The sequence below is a fragment of the Pipistrellus kuhlii genome, unplaced genomic scaffold (assembly GCF_014108245.1).
Source record: "Pipistrellus kuhlii isolate mPipKuh1 unplaced genomic scaffold, mPipKuh1.p scaffold_m20_p_3, whole genome shotgun sequence".
Lineage (NCBI taxonomy): Eukaryota > Metazoa > Chordata > Mammalia > Chiroptera > Vespertilionidae > Pipistrellus > Pipistrellus kuhlii.
Window position 1 is genome coordinate 62,726,318 of NW_023425529.1, and position 13,583 is coordinate 62,739,900.

Genomic DNA, 13,583 nt, shown 5'->3' on the forward strand with positions numbered 1-13,583 from the left:
GCATTTAATAAATGCATGCTTGTTGCATCAATGAATCAAGATAAGAAAACTAAAACAGTAGGTACATAAGTTTTAGCTATCAGGCTTTGATGAAGAAGATAAAACATTGTTTTTAAAGTAGAATGCAATTCATTTCTCTAGCTTCTATGTTTAAAGCAATAGGGGCATAGACTTGGGATGGTTGCCTAGCAACTGCTTACCACTATTAGGGAAAGGTCTCGAAGACAGACTCAAAGAAAGGATCCTAAAACACTGCAGCACAGAATTCATATACTAACTCACGTACAGTTAGTTCTTGATTATTTAACTCAATTTCATGCTATGGTTTATGACTAGCTATGGACCAGTTGACGTGCCTCCTAGGAGCATAAACCAAGCAATATTCCCCATTCGCCATATTCAATCAAATCTTTGAATTTCTTTCTGCCCACTCAATGCTGAAGAAATAAAGTTAAGTCAGCGTTCTCAATGAAGGGTGAACAGAAAGGCATGTGGAAAACAGGGAGCCAAAGAACCTGCTTTGTCTGGAGCCAGATCAAGGTGTGGGGAAGAGCCACATGGAGCAAGGATGGCCACTCCTGATGACGCTGGGAGCCAATTGCACCCAATGTAACTAACTGCATTACTCCCTGCTCAGCTGAAAATCGGACCTTCAGACTGGACATATCTGACCAGCATGTTTTCTTCATTCTATTCACTACTTGTCCCATGCTTTTTTAAGAGTTGATTTATCAACAATCATAATTTGGGATATTTCACAAACAAAATGTGTAACTTTACCCTTCCTAAAAAATTGGAAGTTTTGGCAATATTGGGTAATGACAACTGGGGCTTCCTAGTAGCTACTTCTTGTAAACAAAGGAGATAGTCTTGAATCTACCATAATTTCTGTCACTGCCAAATAATCAAATGACTTTCATGTCAGGACTCCTCGTGAATACAAACGTCCATGGTTGGACTGAGACAGTGTGGTACAGGGGCGGGCTGCTTCTCATTCAATAGAAATAATATGCACATAGTATGCACACCTCTTTCCAATGTCAAGTCCTATGACACCATGCTGGTAGCCTGAATTTGGCCAGGGTGGAAATATTGATACAATAGAAATCTTTGATACAAATGTTATCAGTCCGTCTCTCCACCCAACCTTAGAGACCAGCGCTAAACATTTTACCAGGGCAGCAATGGACTGAGGTAAAAGGAAGAGCAACTGCAATTCACAAACCCACTTCAGTTACATAATTATCTGACTTAGAGAATAAAATCATGCTCCACTGCCTCCCCTCCCCCCAAATTAACACATACAAATCTATAATGAATCAATCATTCAGCCATACTGAACTAATTGCCATTTCTAAGATGGGACATTTTTTCTCTGTTTCTTTGTAAATATTGTTCCTTTCTGGATCTTTCCAGTCTTGTCCATAAGATTCAACTTAGGTATCCTACCATCTGCTACATTACCTCTTTAACTGCTCTCAAGGCATATGGTATGCTCCATCTGTGTGCTTCTGAAAGGAAGTGCACTCTCCTCCAGTAGTTTTGCAATGTTGGATAAAGGCCTATTTGATTGTCTTTTTCTCCTACTGGATGTTGTGCTACTTGAGAATACAGTTTTGCTTTTAAATATCCTTCCAGAGTAATACATTGCCTGCTACTTAATGGGTGTTCAATATATTTCTTTATTTTCATAAATATTTAGAATCCAGGAATTTGAGTTCTTTGTATTTTAAGACATTCCATGTCCGCTTGTTATAGTCATGAGTATTTTCTGTCCCTTGAAAGGAAAGTGCTTCCCAGGCCTGAAACATCAGAGATAAAGTACAGTGAGGAGAAAGAAGAGCACAAAGAGAAATAGCTTGGCTCACCCGGAGCCCAGGCTGAATTAAGACCCTAGTTCAAGGCTACTAATAACAATGCAGTCATCTTTCTACTGGTTTCAGCTGCTGCTCTTGTTTAATTTTATGACTCAAACTTTGACTCTCTATCGCTAAAAAGTCCAGCACAGGTATTATTTATCTTATTCTTAAAAGCATAGAGATTTAGTAAATACCCTAGATATCTACTTTTATTATTTAACACCTTAAATCTCTATTTACATTGTGAGTCCAATACTGCCTTTCCTGGAGTTCCTCAGAAACATTCCCTGTCATCATCTTATCATTCAGATTTATTGATAGCATTTTATGTACCAACTACCCTTTTCCCTTTATATCAGATGCAGATGTTCAAACTGGCACCTTCCTCAGCTACAGCCAATGTGCATAATGCCACTGCTCTTTGATTGGCCTCAAAACATTTTCCTGTCTACAAACAGGATCACAGCTTAAGGTTTCTGGTGGCACATTTCAAGTGAGGCTGCTTAATTCACGTACAGTTCTCAGTATGGTGATTCTTTCATATTGGTCTTTATAAGTAGATTTTCTGATGCTGCAAGCTGAGAAAAAATTATTTAATTAAAAGAAAATTAAAACCATGATGGTGCAATGTAGTACCAGACATTTTATTTCACTACGAGTATTAAATGAATATTTTGAAGTAAAACTTAGATGTGTTGGTCATGAGAAGCTATAACCCCTGCTAAAGTTTTCTACTGTGATAATTGTTGCATTTCTATTTATTTTCTTTAACTTCTCTTAAGTAGAAAAACAATTTTTTTACAGTACTTATATATGGTTTTCATGATCTATAAGAAAATTATCATGTAAAGAATAATGTTTCTGGCCGAGACCGGTTTGGCTCAATGGATAGAGCGTCGGCTTGGGGACTGAAGGGTCCCGGGTTCGATTCCGGTCAAGGGCATGTACCTTGGTTGCGGGCATATCCCCAGTAGGGGGTGTGCAAGAGGCAGCTGATCGATGACTCTCTCTCATCGATGTTTCTAACTCTCTATCTCTCCCTTCCTCTCTGTACAAAATCAATAAAATATATTAAAAAAAAAAAAAAAAAAAAAGAATAATGTTTCTGGAATAATTATCATGTGAATTCTCAAATTCTAAATTAGCACAAATTGCCCAAAATAAATTTAATATGATAAGTGTCTCTTACCCAAAGTCTTTATCCACTTCTCCATTGAATCTGGCTCTGCTTTGACTAGTCTTGCCTTCTCAACTTCTGAAACTATCAAATCATGACCACCTAAAAACTTTAGTTGTAGTTGAATTCTAAAAGTGGGTGACTTTAAAGGACCTTTATCACAAAAATCATAATAGACAACACACAAATGATTTTTTTAAATTTCTTTGGTTTCTAGAGCTGTACTTACTTTGTTTTCTTATTATAAATTGTTATTTTTTTATAAAGATTAAAACAACCTGGTATTTGGAACATCAAATATACTGGATTTTACTCTCCATTTAAAGATATTTTAAAAAGTTGTTTTAGCAGTTTCTGGACCAGAGGATGGCCAGGATATATCCAGAAGGTATCATGAGGTAAATGCTTTGCAAAGTGACAGTTATAAGTGAGTAAGACATAAGGAGATGCATCACTTGGTCATCATATTGATCTGAATTCTTGGAGGACAGAGATCACACTTTTGAAGGAGAAAGGCAGTGCCTTTCTGCAAATGGACAGTACTTGAGTCCCTAAAATGCTCCTTGAAATAAATGGGGTACAAAAGAAGTTTATTTACCCTGAAACCATCTCACATTCATTCTCGACAGATTTCTGAATTCTTGAGATTTCCAGACTATCCCCTCAGAACAGTGTATCTTTAATGGGCTAGCAGTGGGGTTTTCCTGGATTAAGCATTAGTGGATTCAGGTTTGAAAATAAGCCTCACCTCTTGCTTTAAGAAAATAACCCGCCGAAACCGGTTTGGCTCAATGGATAGAGCGTTGGCTTAGGGACTGAAAGGTCCCGGGTTCAATTCCGGTCAAGGGCATGTACCTTGGTTGCGGGCATATCCCCAGTAGGGGGTGTGCAAGAGGCAGCTGATCGATGACTCTCTCTTATCGATGTTTCTAACTCTCTCTTTCCCTTCCTCTCTGTACAAAATCAATAAAATATATTAAAAAGAAAAGAAAAGAAAATAACCCAAAGCAAGCAAGTCACCCTGAGTATTCATTGTCTCCTTTGTAAAATAATTTGTTGAAGAAAATCTTCACAGGTCTCAAAAATCACATGATGTAGAAGAGTGCCATGCAGCCTCAAACCACAGGCCATTCCATTTTCTCCACAGAGCTTTTTCTGTTTTAATGGCTAGTGGGAAATATTCCACAAAAACATCTAGTAATTTTTGAACATTCTGATGCCAGATATTGCATTATGTTGATATATGATAAGGCACTAAAGATGTATTATAGTTTAGGTATCAGTAAAATTTATAATTGGTTCATTGCCAGAAGTTGGCAAGCATACATATAAATACACAAAATCTTTAATTGCACTTTTGCTACTTAAGATTTTCATTTTAAGTATTTGCCATCTCACTTAACTCCTCTAAACTTCTTTTTTCTTCTTCTACAAAATGGAGAGAATAATACCAAATCTGATTATATCAGAGGGTTATGAAAAAGTAAATTAAATATGCAAAAATTAGCTATTATATAACCTAGGAATGGACTGTATATATGAGTAGAAGTCAAGAATCTCTCATAAACAGTGAATTGCTTTAGAGTCAATGGTTGAAAGAGGGACTGATAATCAGGTGAGATTCACTCATTTGTCCAACCTACACTAATACATTTCAAATATTACACAAAGGTGTAGGTCATTGACATGCATAAAACACATCTCTTAATTTCAAGATATGCATAGTCCAGCAAAAAGGGTTGTAGACTCAGCTCATCATGGCCCACAGGTATATATATTTTGCTAGAATCATTTATTTAAAGTTCAAATTAGAAGGCCTTTTGCTATACTCTCTAGACAACCACATTCTTAGTCTCTCCTTTTCTTTTCACATTAACACACTTTAATCAAACATGATACCTGTTCTTGTCTCCCAAAGACCATGCATTATAGGTACTCCTTCCCTCATCCAAACAAATACTGCATTATATATGCCTAATTGATGTTGCAATTTGACCTTAAGGCTACTTTTAAGAATTTTATTACCGTACAAGCTGTTGGAATAACATCAGATCATCTATTCATATTTATATATTTATCACAAAAGCTTTTTTCATTTTTTCTATATACAATGCAAACCTCTAAATATTTATTGGATTTGCTGTATTTTATTATACTTTTTCCAAAATGCAGCCCTGCCATATAGAGTACCCTTCTCTTCCATCCCACTGAGGCCTGTACTACTCTCAAACTCAACAAAGTAATTGAGAGCTTCACCACTAGTCTAGCCCAGTCTTCACTAACTGTTCCCTTTTCTGAATTCCTGTAGCTTTTCTAATACCTATGCCATGAACTTGGGACTATAATCACATATGAAAACACATCTTTAGTTATTCCATATCTTTCCAAACCCCATTGTTTATTTTTAAAATATATTTGTATTTATTTCAGAGAGGAAGGGAGAGGGAGAGAGAGATAGAAACATCAATGATGAGAGAAAATCATTGATTGGCTGCCTCCTGCATGTCCCCTACTGGGGACTGAACCCACAACCCAGGCATGTGCCTTGACCAGAATTAAACTCAAATCTAGTCATGATAACATGGCAATTAGAGATAACAATAGCAATAATAGTTGACTGAAAAGGTCCAATATTAGAATAATTAGTTAATCAATAATAAAAAATTAAAATGAAGTGTTTGCTTTTTATAAGGAATACAGTGCAGTGGCTAAAATAACCAAAATTTCTATTGCAAAAAACACAAGACAGATTTGATATTTAGTCATCTAGCAATGTCAGTAAGAATCTTTTTATTCCTATCATCAATACTCTCAAAATTTAACCTGCTGTTTGTATATATTTCAGGATGAGACCAAAGATGGCACTAATAGGCTAACCTACTAGTGTTAGAGGAGTTTCATTCAACTCCATTGTGCATCTTGACTTTAGCAAGTTTACCATGCATTAATTGAAAAATTAACCTAAGAAGCACACAAGGCAGAAAAATTAAAATGGTAGTAAGCACTATATCAAAAAGCTGGTGATACTGTTAAGCTTCTAAATTGGGCATTTACTTAATTCTGTGTGCCAGTAAAATTATCTGAGAAACAAATAATTGAATTGAAGTATGAGGCAGAAAGACAGATGTTAAATGGTGTGGAAGATGAAATAGGAAGGAAACATTCAGGCAACAGAAAAGTAAATAGTCTCAATCAAAGATAAGAAAAGCTAGAGTACTGAGAGCAAAGGGAAGAATGGAGAAAAAAAGTGAAGTTGTAAAGGTAAAAAAGGTTAGGTCTTGAGGCCCTTCTTTGTAAGCCCTGTCAAATATTTTGGCTCTATAAATAATGGAAATTTTGAAGTAAAAAGTCTATGTCTAAATTTACATTTCATAGAACATTGTGGTTTCAGTGCAAAGAAGGGATTTAATAGTGCAGCATTGGGTATGGGGAGAAAAGTTGGAGGCTATTGCAGCAGGAAGGAGACAATATTGTGTGAACTGGGGCATAGACAGTGGAGATGGAAGGAAGAATCTCTTGAGAAATATTGAGGATGCAAAATTTATTCATAGTGCTGAACTTTCTGCCGGAGGAAAGAAGGAAGTGGATGCTGATGCTGGAGACACTAGAAGAGATCCCATTTGGGGAGATAATAACGAGTCCACAGATGTTGACGTGTAGATGACTTTAAACATTCAACTAGGGCCCTCAGCGATTTCGCTCAGTGGATGGAGCATCAGCCTGTGAATTGAAGGGTCCTGGGTTTGCTTCCAGTCAAGGGCATGTCCGGATGCAGGCACATCCCCAGTAGAAGGTCTGTAGGAGCAGCTGATAGATGTTTCTCTTTCATCAATGTTTTTAACTCTCAATTCCTCTTCCTTCCTCTCTGTAAAAAAATCAATAAAATATATTTAAAAACAAAACAAAACAAAAAACAAAACAAAACATCCAACTAAGGATATTGGAAACCGAGTTAGCAATATATTTCTGGAGTCCAGAAACCACAGAACTATAATTATAAATGTGAGAGTGATTTGCATATGACTGGACTTAGAATTGTTGAACAGCATTCAGACCTATTTTAATTTGGCAATCACTTAGCTGCATTATGAGAATTTTCTCCACAGTGCATGGCTGGTCAAGTGGATTCACAGAGACAGCAAGTGGTTGGCCATATTTATAGTTTGATTTCGCTGGAAGGATGTGACAAAGCATAAAGAGAAGCCAGGGAATGGAGAGTGTTATTGAGAGAACTGAAATTTGGGTTGCAGGCTCTAACAAAATTGGAGATATTTGGACTTGAAATGCCAATGAAGCCAAAAGCGGCTGGAATGGGAGAAGTCTGCAATCAGGGCGGAGTGTACTTTAATTCTGATTCAAGATGAAATAGTGACAACATGATGCGCATCAGAAGAAAAGTGGTGGGGGAGTGAAAAGGAATCCCTTTGGCAGTGAGGTCAAGGAGCTGAGGAGCCCTGGTTGAATATTTCATGACCACAAAGCAATGGTGAAGAGGAGGAGGGAAGAGTTATGGAAATAAAATCATGAAGGCCCGCTATTTCCTTTCTTAAGAATCTCATTGAGCCCTGGCCCATAAAGTTCAGTGGTTAAAACATGGGCTCCACATACTGAAGGATTGCAGGGTTTAATTCCTCATGGAGGGTACATACCTGGGTTCAGATTCATCCTGGCTCCTGGCACGTGAGGGAAAAAACAAATTGATGTCTCTCTTACATCAATGCTTCTCTCCCTCTCTCCTCTTCCCTCCCTCACTTTTGCTATCTCTAGTAACCAATGGGTGAAAAATAGCCTTGGGTGAAAATTAATCACAACAAAAAAGAATGTCACTGAAACAAGAGCCTATACTGTTTCAGGAGCTTTAAATAAATTATCACAATAAACACATTGGAGTCTCTCAGTTTTGCATTTCAGTGCCAAATATGTGTCCATCAGAACCTAGTGCTTTTACATATTTCATATTCCAGCTGATGTTACACTCATATGTCTCAGTATCATAAAAATAAAATATAGTCCAGAAAATATCTATTTTGATCATTAGGAAGCAGTGAAGACACAAGATATTTCCTAGTGGGCTCTTGGACAGAGAAAGGAAATGTAATTAAGATGCTAAATAATTCAATGATGTACGTTCTCCAGAGCATATCAACTTCTAGTGCTGTTGCTATTTCCAGGTCAAATTTTCCAGCCAGTGATTTTTTTGAGTTGAGATATTCACTTGAAACCTTCCTGATTCTCAGAGATCCAGCTCTAAAATGGAAAGTAGGGCTTTTCCCTCCACCTGAAACTCACTTGAAAGAACTAGAGCTGCTCTGTCAACTGCTCTCAAGAATTATGGAGGGCAAATCAAGGGAAGTGCTTAAGAATAGGTTTTGTTTTTTAGGACACCTGTTACACAGAAACTTCAATGCTGAATTTTCAGATCCCAGATTAAAATACTGGTTACATGCACCAGATGATCTAGGTAAGAATCTCTAATAAAAACCATGACATCATAAAATGAACTATTGGTGACATCTTAAAATAATGTGACTAGAAAATAAGTTGGAAGCAAAATTTTTGTACTCAACATTTTAAAGAATTCTATTGATTAATGTTGACTCTACCTTTAGTATTATTTCAATGAATTTATTTGCGAGATTCTATCATTTTTACTTCATACCATGTACACACTTTTACCTTTGCCCCAGGCTTTAAAACATAATCCTCATTCAGTCCCAAATTGTTTGCATCCTTAGCTTTGTCTCTTTTGGTCTCCTGGCTATATCATCTGTCTCCATGCAGTCTTTACCTCATGATACTCTACAAAGTGCCTCCTCAATTTTGCAAATGTTTTTCTTTCCCAAGTGAAGTAAAATACAATGATTGATATCCTCCCACCATTGATTTCCAAGCTGCAGCAGGCAGAATAATGTTTCCCCAAAAGTATCTATGTAATTATCCCAGGAACCTATATATTTGTTACGTTACGTGCCAAAGGGGAATTAAGGCTGCAAATGGAATTACATTGCTTATCAGCTGACATTAAAATAGAGAGGTCATTCTGAGCTGTCCCGATGTGATTGCAAGAGTCTTTAAAAGTGAAAGGAGACCGGAAAGGAGTCAGAGTCAGGTTATTTGATGGTGCCACACTGCTTGCTTTTGAAATGCAAGTACCCTTTAGAAGCTAAAAAACGAAAGAAAAAAAAAGAAAATAAAAAGACAAGAAACAAATTCTCTACTAGACACCCTGGAAGGAAGACAGCCCTGTCAACATTTTGAGTTTAGACCTGCAAAACTCGCTTTAAACTTCTGACCTCAAGCACTGTAACATAAAATTATGTTGTTTCAAGCCACTAGGTTCATCAAAATTTGTTACAGCGTAACACACAATTAATACACAAGCTACTCATGTGTCTATCAGAGATTTTCTGCTCTAAATCCTTATCTTCCTCAACAACTTCCACAGATTCTCTGTTCATATCAGTGACTAGCAATGTTATCAAATCCGCTGAGTTAGTTTACTGCACTTTAGTTAGGGTTTTTTGTTACTCAGAGAAAATCTTAATATTGAAGAACGAAGAGTGTCTTAATACAAATCACATAGGAAAACCCAGCATTAGATATGACGGAGGCTTACGGTAACACTGCAGAGGAGGGCCACTTTCCTTCCTGGCTGTCTGTTGAGGTCATTCACCAGGCTATGTCATCTGCAGGGCTGTTTTACCTCTCCTCCTGAATTCTCTTCTCTCATTGTTTACTGGATCCAGAGTCAAACCTATTGGAATGCACTCGATGTGTACCCATAAGTCTGTGTCTCAGACACATCTTAATGTCCCTATTGTTGCTTATTCAAACAGTTGGTGAAGTATCTCTTCTTCCTAGATATTCCACACCTAATTGGAAGAGACATGTTGATCATCTAATTTATCTAAATAAATAACAATTTCCAAATTCATTAACTTCTAACAAATTCTAATAACAATCATGTGAATTGTCATAAAAACCTTCCTAATTAGTATTAAGCACTAAAAAGATGAAGAAAAGTCCATAGATGAGGAAATATGAATTGTAAGATACATATAAAGCACAATGTTTTAAATTTATATCATTTGACCTGATATGATTTCTAGTGTTGTCAAGTATTGAGCTATTTTTCTTAAGATAATGTCAAGATTATGGGTAGCCTATCAATGTTTGGATGTTTAAAGATGCTTTCGGGGTGAGAAAAGAGCTTGTCCTTAAAAAAAGAAAAAGAAAAAAAAAAAGGTAGAAAACTAAGAGCCCAAGGTGTTAATTTCTATGTTAATGAGCTAATAATTGATTGGGTTATTTATGAAACTGATGCATATTTGTCCACACCTATGATTTTTATGGTAGGCTGTAGCATTTATAGGCAGAATCCCTATATTATGGAACAGGAATAAAAATGTGGTAGATGCATCTTTTTTAAAAATTAGCAGTGGTAATGATCTTAGTTATCAATTTGTTCATCTCTGAATCCATAAGTCCTAAATTCTTAGGTAGAATGTTTTAACTAGAAAATAGGATATAATAAATACATTATCTTAAAGGGCTATCATGAATACCACTACCTTGATTGTAAACATCAGAGAATAATTTCAAAACCTATTTGAAAGAATTAACATATTGATGATTCAATTAGAAAACAAATATTTTCTTTTTTTACAATTTTTTAAAATATATTTTTATTGATTTCAGAGAGGCAGGAAGAGGGAAAGAGAGATATAAACATTCATGATGAGAGAGAATCATGGATTGGCTGCCTCCTACAAGTTCCTCACTGGAGATCCAGCCCACACCCCAGGCATGTGCCCTTGACCAGAATCAAACATGGGACCTTTCAGTTCACAGGCCGACACTCTATCCACTGAGCCAAGCTGGCTAGGGCAGAAAACAGATATTCTTAGAATGTCCTTTCTGTGGAAAAGAAATGGTATGCTATAGTTTACATGAAACATGAGCAACGAAGAAATTAACACCGAAATAATAGTAATAAATTAGTTAATCCCTGCCACCAAGGATTGAATATATGCCTTAGATTGATACTGAATAAAATATATATATATATATATATTTAAAAGTTCTTCCCAGAGAAACACAATACCACAATATTTTAAGGGACATTTTCTTCTGAGATGGTAGCCTTTGAAAAAAATCTAACATGTGTGCAAGTTAGCATAAACTCAGATCAGTGAAAAACAACAAAGCCCAGGAAAAATATTCTGAATCATTTTTTCTTACCTTTATTTTTTGAAAGTTCAAACAAATAAGCTTAGCTTTCTTCTATTTGTGAAAAATAGCTATTCACTTATAATAGTTAGAGGTTGAAAAGTATTGAAAAATACTTGTTTTAATTACTTTAAGTAAACATTGTACTTAAGAAAGGAAGAAAGGAGAGAGAGAGAGAGAGAGAGAGAGAGAGAGAGAGAGAGAGAGAGAGAGAGAGAGATGGAAGTGGATTGTTACAGAGTTTGATGATTAAAATAAAATGCCAAAAAGTCAGGCCTTTTTGCCTATATATAGATATCCCCATTGTGCCATTAAACTTTTCAACAGAAATATTTGATGCCAATAACCTCATCTGAACTGCCACAGAAAATAATATCCTTTTAAGTCTCTTCATAAAATAGAGCTCATGGAAGGCTCACAATTTTGCCATTCTGAGTCATCAAACAATCTACATCACTTGAGATAAAGAGTTTTTATAAAGAGGCATATAATCTCTCTTTAAACACTGTTATTTTAATAGTCAGGTAACCTTCATTTTTTCATAAAGCTTCACGCATACTACACAACATAAGCAAAGTTTCATTATTATCCAAGTTTCCCACTGCAATTTAAATTATCATAGAAATAAAAGCATGGGTACTCACCTTAAGGATAAAGGCCACTTCTTACATTTTCATTGATAGGATTAAATTGCCCTCTAATCCTTTGAAGTTTAAATATCTTCTATCGCTAGAATATTAATTTCATTCTTGAGAACGCATACCTTCAAGAAAAAAGACTACTAATGCCAAATATAGTATATTACCCTCAGAATTATAAAACAAGTTCCTTTATGGGTTACATAATCAACCATAAATTTGGGAAGGTTTTCCCTTTTTATACTGCCATGCATTTCCATAGTTTCCAAACCAAATATAGATTTAAGAAAATATATGAAAAACAAGAGTAATTTGGATCCAAAATCTCATCACTAAGTCATGGAATAAAAAGGTCCTACTTTTATTCAATTATGCTCCAACAAGAAATCTATTTATAGTTTTAAAAAATGGCCTAGAATATGATATTTAAATATTTCATAAGCCCTAGCCAATTAAACATCATGTATGCCCTAGCCAATTAAACATCATGTATCTAAAGGTCAATAGGTCACCAGTTCCTTCAGGGCACTTGCCCAGGTTGCAAACTCCATCCCTAGCAATGGACATGCAAGAGGCAGCCAATCAATGTGATGTTTCTCTCTCCCTCCCTCTCCTTTCCTCTCTCTCCAAAATCAATAATGACATACTATTAAAAATATTTCATGAAAGCTTTATGTTATTAGATTAGAACTTATTAACAGATTAGAACATTAGCTGTTATTTTTATTGTTTTGTCAATTAATTATAACACAAAAATCAGTGTTTAGGAAAACACTAAGTTGTTGATTTTTGTTAAACTTTTTAACAAAACCAATCTGGAAATTTTAAAATAATTTTAAAATTTTATTTAAATTTTATTAAAGGTATTATTTTTTTAAGTAATTAAGGAACCCAGAGCACCAGCTTCACAAAGAAAACAGTCTTTGTTTACTGATGCAGCCAAAGCACTTAGAAGAATGCTTATAAAAGAGGAAACAATCAGAACATATTTTTATCATATTCTGAACTAAAGCTACCACACACAAAAAAAAATTGCAAAGAATAGACATTCATCTTTCTCTTTGAAATCATGTATCAATGTTTATTCATTCTATTCAAATTTAAGTAAAAAAATATATTTTAGTTACTGAAAATTTGATAAACATCTTGAAATAATTATTTTTATTTTTTTCTAACTTTCTTTTTGATGTGATATAGCACAGCTTCAAAATATAATATTGCATGTGCATTTAATAATACATTCAAATTTAAGCTACATGTCTTCAAGAACAGTAGATTTATAATTTTTCAGCAGTTCACATCAAGAGTTTTCTAAAGTTGAAATATAAAGGTCTTTAGATTCTACTTTTGAGGGTGCTTCCATTTATAATAACAACATACATTACCTTTTTATTTAGCACACTGAATGTAAGTTTAGGTTTATACCTGCTTCCCCTCCTCTCCTCTCCATCATCGGAGAAATTAGAGCCCTGATTCTTTAGTGAATATGACTTTTGAATAAAATGAAACCCACTTGATCATGAAATTTAATTTAAAGCATCTGGTTTTTTGGGTTTTTTTTTTACATTTTGTTCTATTTCAGAATGAAGATATTAGAACTTGTGAATAAACTTCAACTTGAAAGTTAAAGTGATCCTTTAAAAAATGAATGTATAAAAATTATACATTTTTTCATCAATA